The 18607-nt window shown below is 40.8% G+C and overlaps 1 long non-coding RNA gene across 1 annotated transcript; it reads left to right on the top strand.

Annotated features, from left to right (window-relative positions):
- The first annotated feature begins 515 nt into the window (after window positions 1-515).
- On the top strand, window positions 516-1433 carry LOC135415290 (uncharacterized). Its single transcript, XR_010431056.1, has 2 exons — window positions 516-604; window positions 1090-1433. It is a non-coding gene; the product is annotated as an uncharacterized LOC135415290 (long non-coding RNA).
- The last annotated feature ends 17174 nt before the right edge of the window (window positions 1434-18607 follow it).

Raw genomic sequence — 18607 nt, 5'->3', positions numbered from 1 at the left:
CTGGCGACATAGATTTTTGCTATAATTTTTGAATGAAAGAGATTGTAATTCTGTGCTGTTGCTGTGAATCCAGGGAGGTCTGAGTATGCTTATGGTAGTAAAGACATCTGCTCGCTGTGCTATATTTGAGCTGCATTGAGGCTTTCCCACTCATTGAACACGGCTTTGATGCTCAGACATTTTCTCTCTGATAATTTATGCCTGTACATGTATTCCTACTGTGCCTAAAAACATACTGGGCAGCATATACTGTTGTCTCCAGCATGTTGTTGGTTTTCCATCAACCTTCTTCCTTTCCTTTTATAAGAGAGAGATGTGGGAATGTATCCTGAAAATGTGGACTTTGCGCTACAACGCAAGTGGAGATCTCTGATTTTCCTAAGAAAGTTACTTAACAAGTTTTCCAGCACAGGACTACCACAACTGGTAGTTTGGGATTTGACCACGCAGGTTGGCTGTCTGCCTGGAAGCCACTGTATGTTTATTTCCCCCCAAATCTGGGTTTTATTTCCACAGGAGGAAGAGGGAGTGAGATGGGAGGGAAAAAGTGTGATACACACCCATGCCAACAAGCCAACATGCACACCAAAATCAGCTGCTACAGGTACAGTTAGTATTGGACAAGGGGATGTTCTGCAGATCACATCATGTTTTGTTTTCCTGAGTTTTAGCATGGGACTTGATATATGATATATGGTCCATATGCTGGAGATTGCCACTCTAGCAATTAATCCAGCAATTCTGTGGTTATAAACTAGTTATTAAACTTGTTCTCAGCAGCTAGAGAGAGATCAAGTTTTGTATCTTTGTTTTCTACTATATTCTTCCACATTTTTTCAAAACAGAATAATCCAATGATCTAATTAAGCCATGCAAAGTTGAATTTTCAGAGGCATTTAGGACCCACTGTCCAGGATGTTCTAGGGCACTGGCTTGACCTACAAGGATGAAGAAAGGAATTTGAACCAGGATTTTCCATTTTGATGCTCATCCACTGTGATCTCAGGGAGGCGTAGGGACATAAAGTTTTCCCTTGAGGCTGGTAGGGCAGATATACCCTAAACTAGTTTCAGTATTCTATCCTTCCAGGTTTTTGTGGTCTGCCTGTACACACTGTGAGGAACTTAAGCTGACTGAAAATTCAGTAGCAGAAATTGATGAGCTGAAGACATTTTACCTCGTAGGGAGGAAGAGGAGGATCTGATGCAGTAATTTGGGTCCCAAATCCTCTTTGGGTTGTTAAACCTCCAAAAAGCCTCTCTCCCTATCATTGTTTGACGTGGAGGAGCCAACAAGACTGAAGACTGTGTTTCTTCTACTGCTGAGAATACACATATAACATACCTTGGAAATCCCCAGCATGCTGCTGCATTTGCTAAATGTAGATTACAATAATTTCAATAATTAAACTACAGAATTATTAAATGACTTGATCAATGACTTCAGCATGAGTAATTTTAATGCCTTAGGATAAAAAAACCTCTTACAAAATATGTGAAATAGCAAGACTTGTGCTCAGAAGTACAAGTTGTACAAGTCAAGAGGGTTGAGTGTAGAACAGTTTGAAAAGGAAAAAGCCAGACTTTGTTTTTATCCTATTTTACTTTCAAAGTCTGGGCTTTTGGACACACTATACTGTGGTCAGCCTGTTTTACCTTTATTGGGTTTGTTGCTGTTTTCCTGATGTCAGTTTTTCTGCTGGTGCCTTTCTTTTTTTTTGTAATAGTTTTTATATAACTCTTGAAGAAGATTTAGAAAAAAACTACATGCCAAAAATGTAATCATGAGGCTGCCAGTCAGGTTATTCAGACTAAACATTCCTCCTTGTGTGTTTATTTTTCTAAACTAGGTTTAATGTTGGCTTTTGCAGCACAGTCTACCAATCAAATAAAAAGTCACAGTATCTTTTTGGTGTAATCACACAGGCTTAACCTCATCTTCCATTTTTTCTTTGACATAAAGACCCCTTTGGAGGAAACTATTCTATAAAGCTATTCGTTGCTTTGCTTTTCTTTTATTTATGTTCACAGATAAAAGAGCATTATGAGGAAAAATCACTGTAGCTCTAACCTTGTTTTGCTTTGTGTCATGAACAAGACTATATCATGACATCCAAAGAAGCACAGAAGAATATAAAAGATTCATATTTGTCATGTTTTCACAAGGTGGATTTAGCTGAGGAAAAGTGATATTTAAGCCAGAAGGCAAATATGTGTGTTGCATATGCTATTGGAAACTCAGCTGGTGAGGGGAGTGTGTGACTGTCATGGTTTGAGAGCCTCAAAATCCAATTCCCTAGTCTAAGCCCCCTCCCACATCTCAACCCAGTGTGAGATGGGTTTTCCAGACAACCATACGAGACTCAAAATGGGGGAAAGGGAATATATTACAATGACTGTACAAATAAATACTAACATACATTATATACAATCTTAATTATCTCTACCATGACATAAGTATTTACAATGGATCAAACCTCTTCTCCCCTCCAAATAAAAGTCCAGGAGGGAAGAAGGAAAGATCCCTTCTTCAGAGCAGCAATGTCTCTAAGGCAGCAGGTTTATCTGTTTCACTCTTCTTCTCATGCAGCAGCTGGATCTCTGCCAGCACATACGAGGGGTATCCAAGCCCCTCAGCCACCCGTCTTCAAATGAGGGTCTTCCTCCGTGGGCTGCGTAGCAGGGATAAAACTCGCTTCACCACAGGTATATCACGAAGTGCAGGGGTATCTTTGTGAAAGTCCCTTCCTCAGGGGGTTCACCCCTGAGTCAGAACATCTTGGGCTGCTTTCAGTTGCAAGCCTTTGCCTCAAGAGTTCTACCAGAGCTCCTGTGCTGTCTCAGCTGCTAGGCTTGGCAGCAGCAGCGAGGGGGGCCAAGATCACCCCCTCCGCATTCCGTCTGGCCGTCCCAGTCCAGCTTCAGGACGCCTGAGCTTCTCAGCTCCTCTCTCTCCGGTGCTGCAGCACTCTACGACTCCTTTCAAGCCGGAGTCCATCTCCCTCCTTTTTCGGAGGTCTTAGAGGGGTATGGGGTTTTTATTTCAGTTCTTACCCCAACTTCCTCTTGCTCTGCTGCTCTCTCAGACAACTTGGTGTCTTCCTTGGCTGCATACTGTTGCTTTCTTATCTTTTGGCTCTTAGCCACAGTCTCTGGACGCTGCTTCTGTCGCTGCTCTGTCTCTACTCACTCACAGTGGAGAAAACATTTTTAGCTTTGAGCCATAGGTACTTAGCCCAGCATTACACTGTTCCAAGTCCCTGCAGCCCACCCCAGCCAGGGGCTGGGGGGCCCCAGAGGCCCCAAGGGGCTCCGAGCCCCTTCCTCATGGTGTCAGAACATGGCTACCCCTTCTACCACCAAACTACAACTAAGCTTCTCTTCCGTTCTGGTTGTGATATGTTTATATTTTGCAGAAGCACTTATTGGATAAAACCTCAAAACTTCAAGGGTCACCGCCCCCTGGGGTTTTACCATTTTATAATTTCAGGGGGGAAAACTGTTTCCCCCCACCACAGTGACATACGGCTTTATGCCTGAAAGTAGTGTTTTTCATTCATTCTTTGTGTTTAGCAAACTCACCTTTGCAAGGAAAAATTGCTATGATTTCAACAAGTAGCAGAGCAGTACAAAAAGTCAGACGTTGGTCTGACAGCTGAAGAGAGGGTCCTGATCCTCTTTTGTACCCCACCATCTCTTTCCTTCCTTATTAGCTGCTCCATTGCACGACTGGCGCTCTCAGTACAAAAGAGCAAGTGCAGCCTGAGAGACGCTGTTTCTTGGTTTCTTCCAGCCTCCATCCTGTGGGCAAAGTGGAATAAGCGCAGAAATTTAGGAAAGGCATTTTTCAGCCCTGTGCACCTTCATTCTTCCAGCTTTCCTTCAACATATTCCTATTTTACACAACATTTATTCTTGCGGCATGTCTGGGCTAAAGGAAGTGCACAATTGTTCAAGCCAGTTGAAGAAAACTCCTTCTTGCAATAGAACTGCATTTGTTTCATTTGCCTTGAATGATAAGCAGGAACCTTTTCTTTTCTCTTTTCTCCAAATAAGTCTTTTTGGCTTTTTGGTGTTTTGCCTTGTTTAAAGAAACTGAACTGCTAGTGATTAATGACTCAAACATTCAACCACCTGCAATGATTACTCAGGTGCTGTAAGAGACTAGACTGTTGGTGCTCATGGCTCAATCAGCAGTGTGCTTTGCTAACAATGTGCAGAGTGGCAACCCACACCAGGTGCTGAGGGTGTGCACATCTCACACATCAGGCTACAAGCTGAGTATTAAACAAGATAAAGAAAGAGGGAAATCCTGTAAGGTGGGATAGTGTTTCTTTTTTCGTACACAGATGACTCAGCTGTGATGACTCCTAGGAACATTCATACCCAGATTGAAGCTTTTCATCTCTTGTTGGTGAGCCATAATGGGCCATAATGGACTCAGCTGCACTGATGTAAGAGAGAGCTGCAACATCTTAGAAGGTGTCAAAGACTCCAGAAATATCCCATGATTCACAGGATTGTATCATCCGGTGTAAACTCTGTTCCAGGAGAGGTGCTGGAGGTGTTCCCACCTAAACTCTGAGTTTTGGGGGTTCTGTCACCCACCTGGGGCTTCCGTCACCACCTTGATGGATCTGGACTGTGACCACCACTTCGACCAATGAATATTGAAATTGCAAAAACCAAGTCTTGTTTCTGGATCCAGTGGATGTCTTGCAGGTCCTTCCAGTCACCCAGGGGGTCTACAGGCCTGCTCCGACTCCCTGTACCAGCAGCACAGCCTCACTCCAGCACCACACAAGCATCTGCCAGTATCAAATCCCAGCTATCTACCGTTTCCTGCCAGTGCTGACTCTCCAACTGTTCCTGCAGGTTTTCTGGGTGAGGGGGAGGTGAACCACATGGAAGTGTGGCCATCTTGTCTCTATGCTGTGGCCACGTGTGGTTTTCTGGCCAGCCACCATCTCCAGTGGTCCAGTAGGTGAGGCTTGGGAAATTTCTCCTCATCGGTTGGTTTAACTCAGATTTATCAATATTGTTATTAGCATCCTTCTTGGTAGAGTTATTTTTTTGCTTACATCTGGGTGTATTTGGTCTCTCTCCGGAAAAAACAGGGGTATTGAATGTGAGGAAGGAGACTTCTGTCTGACGTCTCTGTCACTCCAAATTGTCTCAAACCAAGACAAATATACTAAAAGATTTTAATTTCTCCAAATGGAGGTCCATTTCTATTATCTCTTTCACATTATTTATGTTAACACCGTAAAGACAATTCGTGTGGCTTTCATCAAAAATGCATAAATATAAGGAAATATTGTGAATTAGATGATTTCTTCCCATTGCTATTTTTTGCCTATTATGTTGCAAACTGTAAAAGTTCTGAAAAGCTATTTTGTTTTTGTATCTTCCCACAAAAGAAGGGATGGAGATATAGACGCATCTCATTTGCTGTTAGTGTACAGGCAGTAAATCAACCTATTTCTCCCTGCCGCGGTCCGAAGGGGGGATGGGGCTGTGGCACAGCACGGGTCTGGGACACAAAGTAGGGTGCCGGTAGAATCGTTTATTCAAGTGTGCACGCGTTTTTTTATCAGGTCAGGAGGGGAAAGGGCCAGAACATGGGACGGAGCATGAGACAGACAAGCGGGGGGACGAACCAGGATAGGGAAAAGGGCAAAAGGGGGAGGAGCACAGGAGGAACCACAGATGGAAAGGGTGAATGGGGGCTGTCTCCTCTCTGCAGCTTCTCCTGCCAACCAGCAGAGAATCAGGGGAGCAGGGAAGTGAACAAGCTGGGACATACCCAGGAGATACAAATTCTGGGGAAAACATACAATGTGTATATACATAATAACTGTAAAGTCTGCATCATAAAGTCTGTTCAATCACTGTACATATTTTTCCACTTCTGAAATTGTTCCCATTCTAATTCTTGGTCCTCGACATCTCCCATTTTGCCTTTTCCCCAAAAGAATTAATCCTTCCTCTCCATTTACAGTCCCTTTCATCTAAAGGCACTCCCATGTACCTCCAATTACAATAACTCCACATCTTCCTGCTGAGCTGGCTCTCCACTGCACTCCTCCTTGCTCTGTCCTCAGATGGTTTTGGTTTTTCTTGAATATGGTGAATTTTCAGGGAGGGTCAAAGGATCATGTCACGTGTTGGAGTTGGCACAGCTTCAGCAGCCTCCCAGGAAGCCCCTCTCCTCCTGGAACAGTCTCACCTGTGTTGCTTATACCAACCCCCTCATGGCTGCCATGTCTGACCACTGACACTCTTGCTGCTTGCAGACTTTCTTTTAGTTGAATAGCAGCAGCAGCTCTCCAAAAGCCTGTTAAATAGAGCTGCTCCCTCCCTGACTGACATGAAATTTGCTGTGTTTGGCTCAGCAGAAAGTGGTTTTTTCTATGTCTTTTGAGGTACTTTCACAAAGCTTATGGTTTGTTCATTAGGACAGTGTTATGGCTCATAGACACAGTTAATTAGCACTTATGAATAAAAGGAAAGTAGGAGGGAAAATTAAAGGAGTAAGAACAACAAAAATGAATTGAAAGAAAAACAATGTAGGTCTACAGGAGCAAAGCAATCAAAAATTAATAAAAAAAATATTGATATGGTAGGTTTTACAATTACTTTTCATTTTCACTCTGTCTAACATAAAGGAAATATATGTGTGTGCATATCAGTCCATCTGTCAGACAGGTATCTCTTTTATTCCAAGCAACCAGGAAACAGAGGAGTACTTCAATAGGAGGAATAGAGTAACTGTGTGTGGGTGTCATCAATGCTATCATGCAACTTTTAAAACCAGCTGAAGAAGGGCCACTAGTTTTAATTTACTTTGTTCCCTATGGCTGTCACTCAGATTTTTTTTTTGTACAACTGTATTATAAAAAGTTTAAATGCATGAATTGTGCTGCAGACAGGCTGCCCCCTCGATGGCTAAACATAGGCATCAAAAATGCTCCTGGAAAAAAGTTACAGTCTTTCAAACAGTCCACTCACTTTTGGAAGATAAATACATTTTAAGCGTGGCTTCTACAAGGTAAGAAATTGGGTGTAGCTTATAATGAAAGATTATACCATTGTATGAAAAATACACAGATGGGCTGAATAAAGCTAAGTATCACTTTGGGCATTACTGACATTTTGAGCCTTTTGAATGCTTGCAATTCTATTTGTATTCTTTTAAGAAGGAGCATTGTTTTCATTACTATGTACAAGCATGGTCAGTAGGCTCAGTACAGCCAACGCATCCTATTCATCCATAAATCAATACACTTTATGCTGTCTAAGAGAATGACTCAGTGATCAGAAGAAATCCACATCAGCTATTGTGTCATCTCAGCAATTCCGGGATAAGTCAAGGCAGAAAGAACAAGGAGCTGTGGCAAACTCTGCTCTTCCTGTCAGAGCAGAAAGCTGTGGCTCTCGTCTGACCTTTTTTATTTCCTTCGAATAGTGCCAGCGAGTAATTTCAGGGAAGAAAATCTTCCTGTGAGCCAACAGTAGGCCACTACTGACTCTCTGAATTTGTTTATGCTGGTGTTCACACCCTCCTGACATGCTTAACCCTCTTGTGCTACTCTTTAATAGTAAGATCCTTGTCCCAAGGATCTCCAAAGAGACGTTAGCCTGGAAGATTAGGTCCCAAGACCTATTTCCAGACTGTGCCCTAGCTGTCAGGGGTGTTTTTTTTCCCCAATCCTGGATTTTAGGGCAGTTCTGTGAAGTTCAAAATTTCCTGTCAAAGTAAGTCTTGTTGGTAGTCTGTTGGGTAAGGAGGGGAATCAGAATTCTCATTTTTAACATTAGGTAGAAGAGGAAAATGCAACCAGGATCCTGTAGGACAAGTCAGATGATCCAGGACTGGGTGATAGGAAACAGACATCAGGCTGGGATTGAAATAATTGAAGAGCCAAAGCTTTTCTTTGCTGGAAGAAATAATTTCGTGAAGATATAGGCCTTGTGCTCTCTTTCCCTGATAGCATTTCTTTGCTCCCAAGCTGACTTAGATTCAAAGATTGTCAAATAAATTGAACAGATCAAATATAGTTCATAGCTTTCCCTTCACAAAATTCACTTCATAAATAGTCTATGTTTTTTCTTGAATCATTATGCAAGCTGTATAATTTGGAAAGAAAAAGGATATTTCATGCAAATTTCATCAAATACAATCTTCAATGACTAGCACTCTTAGGTATAACATGAGCCCAAAAGTTGCTCTGAGGTTTTTCCTTCTAATTCTCAGTTTTCATCTTGGTCCTGCCAGAATCCTGCCCCACTGAGAGGTTCAGTGCATCTCTCTCTGCCCTGACTCTCCCACAGATCTAGAGCTGCCTTTCTCATCAGAAGAAAATATTTTTACCTTCTCCTGCCAAAGAAGAAAATCTCATCTTTACACTTGGGCAACAGTCTTCCTCATTATCCCAGAAAGTCTCAGATGTTCCACCTCCTGTGTACAAAAAAACTCCAGCTCCACCATTGCACTGCAGTTTCACGTGATGATCTGTTTCTTAGGCAGCAGTGACAAGACACAAGTACAGGTATGGTGACATGACAAAAGCTTTGTGGCTGCGTAACACCCTTCTGCAAGTCCTCACTTTGGGAATATTTTGATCTTGTTTATCTTTCTCAGTACCAGCACTGACAGACCTAGGGTAGGAACTTCATCTGCAGAAAGACTTAAATTTGGGCTCTTTGAAAAAAACAAACCTGGTGTCAAATTTGGCGTGTTTAAGGAATTGTGTAGGGTGATAGGAACAAAAGACACTGGGAAGATGGTGAAAAGAGGCATCTTCCATCTAACATGTAAGTGCACACATGTGCACAGCCTGGAAAACAACCTGGAGGGACAAGTGCTCCAGTGGGATCATGGGGTTGTGGCACCACTGCAGGACTAGAAAAGTGCTGGGACCACCTGCACTTGAGGGTAACAACTCTGCAAGTAAGACAGGCAGTGAAAAAGAGGAGAAATTCCCTCTATGCAAAGAAGCAGCTCAGAGGTGCAAAGCATTTCCATGGCACAGAAGATGGGCTGAGTGAAGGCTCATAGGTCACAGTCAAAGGAGAGACTGGTGAGAGTGGAATCACAATGGGACTTGATCAGGGTGAGGGCAAGCACCAAGACTTCTTAAACAGCTTAAACCTCTGTATCACAGACCCTTGTTCTTTGGCACATTTTTGCCTCCTTTCATTTGCTGGAAGGACACAGGTGATGGAAGATTTCTGGTGGTGTCAGGGAGAACTTCTTGATACAGGTAGTGGGTGGGCCAAGGCGGGTAATGCTCTCCAGCATCTGCTATTCACCAAAAAAGGAAGAGCCAGCTAGGGATGTGATCGTCAGTGATATCCATGGTTGTAGTGACCACACAATAAAGGGGTCCAAGATTCTGTGAGGGATGAGAAAGGAGTGCAGCACAGAACACACCTTGGACTCCAGGCAAGCAGACTGCTGCATCTTCAGGGAATTGTTAAATGGGATCCCATGGGGTAGGTGGGAGTAACAGGACCTGGCTTGGCTAAACAGGAGAATCATGGCAGAGCCCCAGCACAGAAGGGAAGCATAGGGGAGGTGGAGGGAGAGACAGGCTAAAATAAAGTCTGCAATAATAAGAAAAAGAGTATTTATTAGAAATACGCTATTTTCCTCAAGGGAATAGGGTATTGATAAGAATCTAGGGTAAGAAAAACACAAAGAAGTCACATACCAGTCTATCTTCAGGTAGAACTATTGAAAAAATATTTCCTGAGGGAAATCAATTTCTCCCTATATCTCTCAAGACATAGATGACATATGGAAGCCCCTCTAATAATTTTTGGCCTGAGACTCTGGTGGCAAATCCAGAATGCTTTCAATGGTAATTAAAAAAAACCCAACAAACAATCAACATTTGCAAATTAGCTTTTTGAGAAAGGTTTTATAGTCAGCAGGGTGACAGCCAACTTCTGTTTGAAAAAGAAACCTTCTGTGATGGTGTCTTTCCAATTTTCCATGACTTTCAAATTAATCAAACCTGGTTTGCTCCTTCGTGAACCTAACAGAGGTGCAAAACCAGCACAGTCCTATATTACCAATGAAGTTGAAAACAAACAAAAAAAATGTCCAAATCTTGAACTTACAGGATAACTAATTTCTAGGTAGAACTTGCCTGAGGTACAGGGCTATGCACAATAAGTGGGAAAACTCTCAACACAGGGCAAGTCACTACAATCACGCAAGATAATGATGGAGGGGCTTGGTCTTGTCCCTCACTTCATCACCTTGTTTCCCTTCTTTTCCCAAGCACTGATTAGTCCAAGTGTCCCTATGGGCTGTAATAAAAATGTAGAACTGGATGTAGCACTGCTCCCATAGGCTCTATCATGTGGCTGTTTTTTCCTGAGATTTAGAGGCACATAGAAATCTAATTGGCACATGTCTTTGGCAACCTCCCAACAGATGCTTATCAGTTTGGAAATATCTAACTTGCTAAGTTTTAAAATTTGTCAGTGTTTATTTCTGTACCTGGGGGAATCCTGTACTCAGGGATGTTGAATACATTGAGGTGCCTGAAAATGCTGCTTAGGTCTATTATTCTGATTTAATTCCACCCATTCAAAATGTCCCCCTTGCTCTGACAAACACACAGGCTGCATTCAGCCAGGAACTGGCAGTGACAGGAAAGACAGGCAGGCTGAAGGATGGCATGTATCAGCATAGAGGGAATCAGCAGGGCAAGGGAATGAAGATTAGAACAAGTTCTGTTTTATGCATTAGGTAACTGGGAATGATAAACAAACTTCCTTTATCAGACCCTAAAGTTTGAGAGTCTTAAAATGAAGATCCCTATATTGTTACCCCAGGTAGCTGAAGAGGAAGAAACAAGACCCCTAGTCAGCCTCTGAACATAGCAGCTGGTCTCTATAATGTTATTTTCCATTGGCATTACTGTAATTAGAGGAAGAAGCCTTATGAAATGACTTGAGACTGGAGTTCTGGCTGTGTGGTAGGAGTGGCTTCCTGTCTCTACCAGCACAAACCAGATACGAATGTGGCCAAAGCCTGGGTGTTCTATATGCAGCATGTAACCTTACCGAGCCAAATTTCTTTGCTTCTGAACCAGCAGAGGTGTTCTGATAAAGTCTGATAATGAGAACACTGACTGCAGGAATCTGTCCTCAGTACAGCTGGCTTCACATAAAACCAGAATGTGACAGGCAAAAGCATGAGAGGACAAAGACAAGGGCAAAATGTAAGCTAGCGGAAGATACTAAGAAAGGGCTAATGTTCATAGCTTCTCCAAATCTCACATTAAAAGTATTAATCAATTTTTAGATTTTACTGAAGTAGAGAGAAATATCGAAAACACTGAAAATACACTGATTTTTAGTCATGCAAAAGGGAAATTCACTTCTCCTCTTGTTCATCCACCTGTCACCGAGTTCATGCCACCGGTCTTACTCTCTGTACCAGACCCATAAGGCATGTGCCTCACCCAGGACTCTGCATTTCAAATGCCACAACACAGTTACAGTTTGAACAAGGCAGTTATTTAAGCTGAAAAGCCTTTGTTTCATCCAGATGTCACATTTGAAATTCAGGACAGAAACGAAGTAGAGGTTGCTCCTCAGAAAGGTTCCAGCCAAGTAAGACCCTCCTTGCTGTGGTCTGTACCTAATTTCAGGCAGCATCAAGCCACTCACAGCAGTGTTTCAAGTGCAACTTGAAGTGGGACACAGGCAAGATCAGAAGATCAAGCCCAAGCTTGACAGTTGCAAACCAGTGAAGCTGGTCTCTTCTCTTTTTAAAGTCTAAGAATGATAAAAATTTAAATAAAGATGATGTTCTCCTTAAACTCAATGCTTGCAGATTTTTGGTGAGAGATGCCAGCTTTACTAATGAATCAGACAAGCGCATCCACAGAAGAACAAAACGTGAAGCAGAAGAAAATCTCAGAGATCTGGCAAATCCTTAAGTATTTATTTCATGTCCTTCATTACAGATTGTACAGAAAATAGTCTCTAAAATATTTTTACCCATCTGTTGAAAAAAACACATGCATTTTCACTTAAATACTGCATTTAATAAAAGGTAACCCCATAATAGCCTGGTTACTTTTCACGACCACCAAAATCCAAACACAAAATGCAAAGAAATCTTAACATCAAGGACAGAATTGGAGTCTTCAAGGCTCATGTGCTATGCAGTGTTACACACAGGCTCCCGCTACAGCAGTATCTCATTATTTCTTAGTTCAAACATCTGAACGTAAGGCTACTTTAGAAAGAGGTGGCAGCTTTTCCACTTTTAAATGAAGACTCTGGAGTGCACTTTTCTGAAGTCAGCAAAGTGTTCCTGATTTTCCCAAAAATGAATAGCAATTCATTATAAACCAAGTTCAAGCACCACTTGTCAAACTCAGTACTCAGCCTGGTAGAGCCAGGAAGATATCAGATTTCAACTTAACAAGTCAAATACTATTCTGCCATCACAACTGGGCAAGTCAACCATTTAATCCTTCTCTGTTTTTGGTGATATTTGTACAGACTGCTGCTTGTTTTGGGAGGAAGTTGCCACTGAGTACATGCCCCTGCAATCTGAAGTAAAAGCATTCCTGCAATACACATAAAACCAAAAAAAATCTGTGGTGGTTTTTTTGTTTGTTTGTTTCTGTTTACTGGGGGTTGTTACAACCCACCCCTGAAGGCAAGGGTAACTGAGATTCTTGTTAATAGACTGCCGCTGAGGCAGATTAGAGTGAAATGACATTGAATGAGTGGTGTTTTTATATATGGTTTATGATTGGTTTATTTTAGAACAATTTGCAATGGAATTGCAAATTACAACAAAATGCAACGGAAAGTATGGATGTAGCTGTTTTGGTTATTATCTGTAGAAATGCAAGAATACAAAAGCCTAAAGATATCACATAAGAAAATAAAGAAAAAGAAAGGATAACAGTAGATAGCAGAGAGGAAAGATACCACCACCCATGGATCCAGCGATGGCACTTGATTGCTCCTTAGTCACAGTCTTAAGCTGTTGGGGGTTCTCCCAGGAAGCAAAGTTCAGTGGGTTAATATACATACAGATTTAGGTGGGAACTACCAGGTACCTCCCCCGGAGGGGGAGTTTTACACTGTCTGTTGCAACACTGTGGATCATGCCCACTTCTCTGGTGGAAGGCCCCAGAAATGAACCTGGAGGCATTTTGGGGTCTTTGATAGTTTATGACACCTTCTAAGACATGACAACTGCCTCTCCTGTCAGTGTAGTTGAGCCAGTTATGCCCCATCAGAAGGGACAAATACCTTCAGGCCTACATGTGAATGATCCAATACTTCCCCAGGGTGGGGAGTTTTTACACCTGAGCCACTTACGTAAGGCAGGTCATTGGCATGATAAAAAGCAGTATCCCAACTCCATAGGATTTGTTTCTTATTGGACTTTTGCCTTATCTGGCTCAAAACCCAGCTTGTTGCTGAACAAAGGTTGGTTTGTCATGGTCATCCTCTGGTGATGAGTGCACACCCTCCGTTTTATGTGGATCAGATGTTTTGTCACCACACACAAAAAACTCTCCTCCTCCCCTTTGGTTGGGGTGGCTAAAGCAAACCTGGCCTCAGCAAAGCACCTGCTACTTTTGCAAATGTCCTTAACCATTAACATTTCAGTCTCTCACAGGGGTTTTTGTGCATCTCCTCAGACTCTGACCTGCTGCTCAGCACATTAGGGAAGACCTGTTCAAGTAAGTGGCCACAAAACAGGACTTCAATAGTTCATACAGAACATTGATATGTCTTATCATGCATCAGGACAAGGAAGACTTTTGTATATTCAGTTGTTGGCTAATGTAATGGTATTTATGCCTAACGATACATTTCTTGCTTCAAAACCCAGGTAGACATGCTTGGTATGAAGGGACAAGGAATTAAGTTTATGTTTTATGTTATCACCTCATGCAGCAACTGTCAGAAGAGAGATTGGAAAGTCTGAAGTTTGAAGATGAAGTCTGGAAAACAAACACTACTTTCAGCTACTATTAAGAAAGCAAAAGATTTCAGAGCATCCAATCCCAACTGAAGTCAGCAATCATTTGAATAGAACACTAGAAAAATAAAATGAGAAAAAAAAAAGGAATTTGCTCGGGTTTTATGCTGTACTTACTTCAGTTTATAAAGTCAGACATTACAGTGGAATATTTCTACAAAATGGAGCCTGAAGAAGCAAGGTCATTAGAAAAAAAAGGCTTTGGGCAGAAATTTTTAAAAATTAAGAGGCCTTCAGATGCCATTTTCAGATATTGAATTGCTTGCAACTAATGACAGGAGAGGGAAGGCAGTAGAGAATACGATGTTTTGAACCAGACGAAAAACAGAAAGGCCACAGTGAAAATGAAGACTTAAATTCAGAAAGAGGGAATCAGCACACAGTGACAGATATAACAAGAAAGATCTGATGCAAATGGTTTATGTGAAATACTACAAAAAAAAAAAAAAAGGGACCACTGTGTAAAACCCACACAGCTTTACTCCGGCAATCAATCTGAACTGCATGCTTAAGAGATGTGACGACAGTGAAAAATATAATTTCACCTTTTATTCTGAAAGTTGTACCTTCCCTTAGCCTAACCAGCAAAGAAAATAAGGTCAGATAAATCACTACTGCAATTCCAGGTCATTTGGCAGACTTGCATGTGCTAGTATTAAATGAAGACTAAATTCAAGCTTAGAATGTGTTCCTGAAAGGTCAGGCTAATTTCCTGCTCTCTCAAGGATAATCAGTAACATGGGATTTTGCAGGGTCATGTTGTCTTCTGAATAAAACAACCCTTAGAAATACACCTTAAGTTACAAAAGGATCATGCAAAAGCAGCAGTGATACAATGCAGTTCAAAACACTATTTGCTCTCTATGATCTGAGAAAGAAAAGAGTTTGATTGGCAGCTGCTAGAAAAGAAAGCTGCAGGGCTAATCTTATCTGGGGAGAAGTGAGAGTTAATAAGTGTGCAGCTCCATGCTTTATTAAAGCCCTTATTGCTATTCCTAGAAAAGCACCAATTTACTGAAAACAAACAAATGAAAAAACCTACCGGCAGAAGAGACTGGTAGAGCCTCGTGCCTTACAATTGCCACCAGATGGGACACAGGTGAAGGCGAAGAGGATATATATGTAATGCTCCACACTTTTAGATTCTAATACTGACAGTTGAGCAATCTCAAGCTGCCTAGCCTAAATACAGCACCTAAATACAACCTTGAAAGCTTCATGTACTTTGTCTTCTCTCTGCTTCCTCTGTTGTAGCACTGCTCATTAAGGTTTCATGGTAAGAAAATATAAGGGCTGGAAAAGGTACAGTAGAGTTGACAGCTACTAAATAAATGATAACAAGTTCAAATTGTGGCAATGGAAAGAGAGGACAGCAAGTGTAAAAATGGACCAACCAAGGAGCTCTTCAATGATCTCAAAAGAGAAAAGCATGTAAGTAATTAAAATGAGGACAGATTGTTTTAAGAATTATTACGAGTAATAAGAAAACACAGAACTAAAAGAAGATGACAAAATGAGCATCAGTTGACAGGAGTAAGAAGAGACTGCTCTGTCAGTGCACCAACAATAAAAGAAAAAAAACAAGGGAAGTGTTAGTTATGCAAGACGAAAGAAAAACAACTGACAGCTGATGACATTAGTAATGAACTGTTCAATATCTGTTTCCACTTCAGTATTCCCTAGTGATGGCAACTACAAGCAACTGTATCCACATAACTGACAAAGCAAGCTCTCTGCCTAGTAAGAGGAGAATGAGTTAGAACATAAGTTTCCTGAATTTCAGTGTTCACAGGACCCCAAAGACTTATGCTCTATATGTTAAAAATGGGTATGCTAACCTCATATTAAGATTAAAATTATAAAATATATAAATATAAATTTATATTAATAAAATTATTTTAAAAGTAGCTTCAAAAGCAATAGTAGTAGTTGATGTGAGGATTAGCAAGCTGAAATGTCTATTTTTAAACAGAACAACAGGTAAGAAGAGAAGCAGCAAAAACTTCTTGAGCAGAGTCACGACCATTAATTTTTAATCCTGAAAGTTTTTTTTTTAACAAGTACTCAAACTATATTCACCTATGCTTTCCACAGTAACTGACACAAGTCCACCAAGAACAAGTTACGTTAAAATCCTTTCTTCCACAGTAGTGTAATGAAAACCAGTAAATCAAGCATTTTTATCTTGTCATGTGACTGTCACAGGACATTCTCATAAGCAAGACAAACACAGCTCTGATTAAACTATTACTTTACAAATGCAGAGCTAGCTAGTTATTGGAAAGGCAAAAAATAAAGTCACAGTCTACTGTCAAAAGGGAAAGCTGTAAGGATGTTCTGTAGAAGCATGCCTTAGGATAAATTCCATCACTATTCTAACATCCTGGATTATGAAATCAATAGACAATATGGAGTTTGAGTGTCTCCTAGATCTACTGAAAGACAATATTCAAATTTAAAAAATGATCTTGACAAGTTAAAAGGTTGTCTAGACATTTAATAGCGATAAGGAATCATTCAAAACTCAAGTTTAAATCCATCACTGCAGCAAGCATGACCTCAGATTTCTGACACCTTGAATGGTGCAAGATAGCAAAGGGCTATAAGTATTCTACTCTGTTTATCCGCCTCACACTATTTACATCATTTTTTTTGTGACACAATAGCAATATAACCAGTGTAAAGCATATTGGATTAAAAAAAAAAAAGAGGGGAAAAAAAAAATCCACTTCTCTCGCCAAAAAGGATTCTTGACTTATTTCAAATCTAGAAATCTTCTCCATGTTTCATTAAACTCTCCAATTCAGAGATCTGGCAATCTTTAGAAGGGAAAAACACTGCCATCTCCTGGAGCAGGTGAAGCTGGCAGTTCTTCAAATGCCTGCATTCTGCTTTCCGTCTTGTATTGTTTTTTATGTATTGAAAAGTAACTTCGGGGACTTAACAAGTCACCATCAGATGTTGCATTTATAAATAAAAAGGAAAAGGCTACAGTAGCATATGATTTGCAAGATAAATCTTCTGGCCTAGGTTCAGTAGCAACATGAATCAGGTCTACTCATCCACTCCACCAAATTCTACATGCTTGAACAACTTCCTTTTCATCAGCCCTCCTCAACATGCACAAATCCTGAACAGAAATCTCTGTAAAAGCAGCAGTGGGACCAGAAACCAACCATGACAGCTTATTCTCATTAGAAGCATAGCACACTGCATGAGGTGGAGTTGTAGGTGACTCGTGGCCTACAGTTTTCAAATCTTTCTGCTATCAGCTTGCTTTTATTTTTGAAAGTCCCTATTCCAATCATTTGTTTTCATCCATCAGCATTCAAAAGGCAGCTTTTGAGAATGTAGCACATGCTCTATTAGTATAACCCAGTCAGGCATACTCCTCTAGTCTACACTGAACAACCTGTAACAGTGCACAGGAAGGCACACTGTATCTACAAAATCTATACTATGAAATTACTCTGCTAAGTACTCCACCACCCCTCTGTCCCCTGGCATGGTGTCTATTAGTTACAGTAGTATCCCCGATACCTTCTCCAAATACTGCTTTACAAGAAGGGGAATAAATAGCCCGTTATCAGGACTTGGGACACACCTAGAAATAACAATTCATATTGCAGGTAATCTGCAAGCAGTGTTATATAAGGGCTCTTCCATTTCCCCAATAGCACTGGCTATTCTCGTGCTCAGTTCCAGGACTAACCGGAAACTATTTTAGGGATTGAGTGTCAGTACTGTTCCTGTCAGTTGCTACCAAGCCCAAGGATTTAGCTCAGTTAGTTTTTTTTTAAGTGGATTATATCTGAACTAGGACATAACACAGCTCTTATGTTTTAAAATTATTTTTCTAATACTGACTACACAGAAGACAACATTTATACCTTTTCCTATTAATTGATGTTGGGAATTTGAAGTCTTTTTGAACGCTGTAGCTGTTCAATCATTCCTCTTAAAAACAGCACAACTACCAAAAAAGCATTAATATCTAAAAGCTTCCGTAGTCAGAGAAGCATCAGTACAGCACAAGGGCTGAATCAGGATGAAAGTAAACTGGCAGAATATTAGTATCTGCAGGATAGAAGAGCCTGCAGTCAAACCTAGAGACACAGGCAAATTTTTAGATACCACCACTTGGATACTACAATTAAATCTTACAGAATATTTGGCAAGTGCTATTATTTCCTCCTTCTGGTCATGTGAACAGTACAAACAGTTTATTAAGTCTAATGCTCGATCTTATCTAAGAATTTCAGTTAATTTCATGCTTTTGCCTTCTTCATACTAGAAAGGTATTTTGCTTAGCCTCCTGAGTCATCTTAAGGGGTTTACCTAGTTAGGAATAACTGACCCAAAAGGTAAGTTTTACCAGATTATGTTAAAAACATTCTTGAAAGAAGTGTTTTTCATTAAACTTTTAGTTTAATTCTACAGTATTTGTCTTCCTTCTATTCTGCAATTACAGTTCAGGTTCACAGGAATAGATTCCAAGGTTCTCAGCTGCCAATGCCAAAACTCCACTTTTAGGTAAACTCAAGTAAAAATTTTGGAATTTTTTTGCCAT

This window comes from Pseudopipra pipra, chromosome 5 (assembly GCF_036250125.1).
Source record: "Pseudopipra pipra isolate bDixPip1 chromosome 5, bDixPip1.hap1, whole genome shotgun sequence".
In the NCBI taxonomy this organism is placed as follows: Eukaryota; Metazoa; Chordata; class Aves; order Passeriformes; family Pipridae; genus Pseudopipra; species Pseudopipra pipra.
This window is presented reverse-complemented; position numbering and strand designations above follow the sequence as displayed.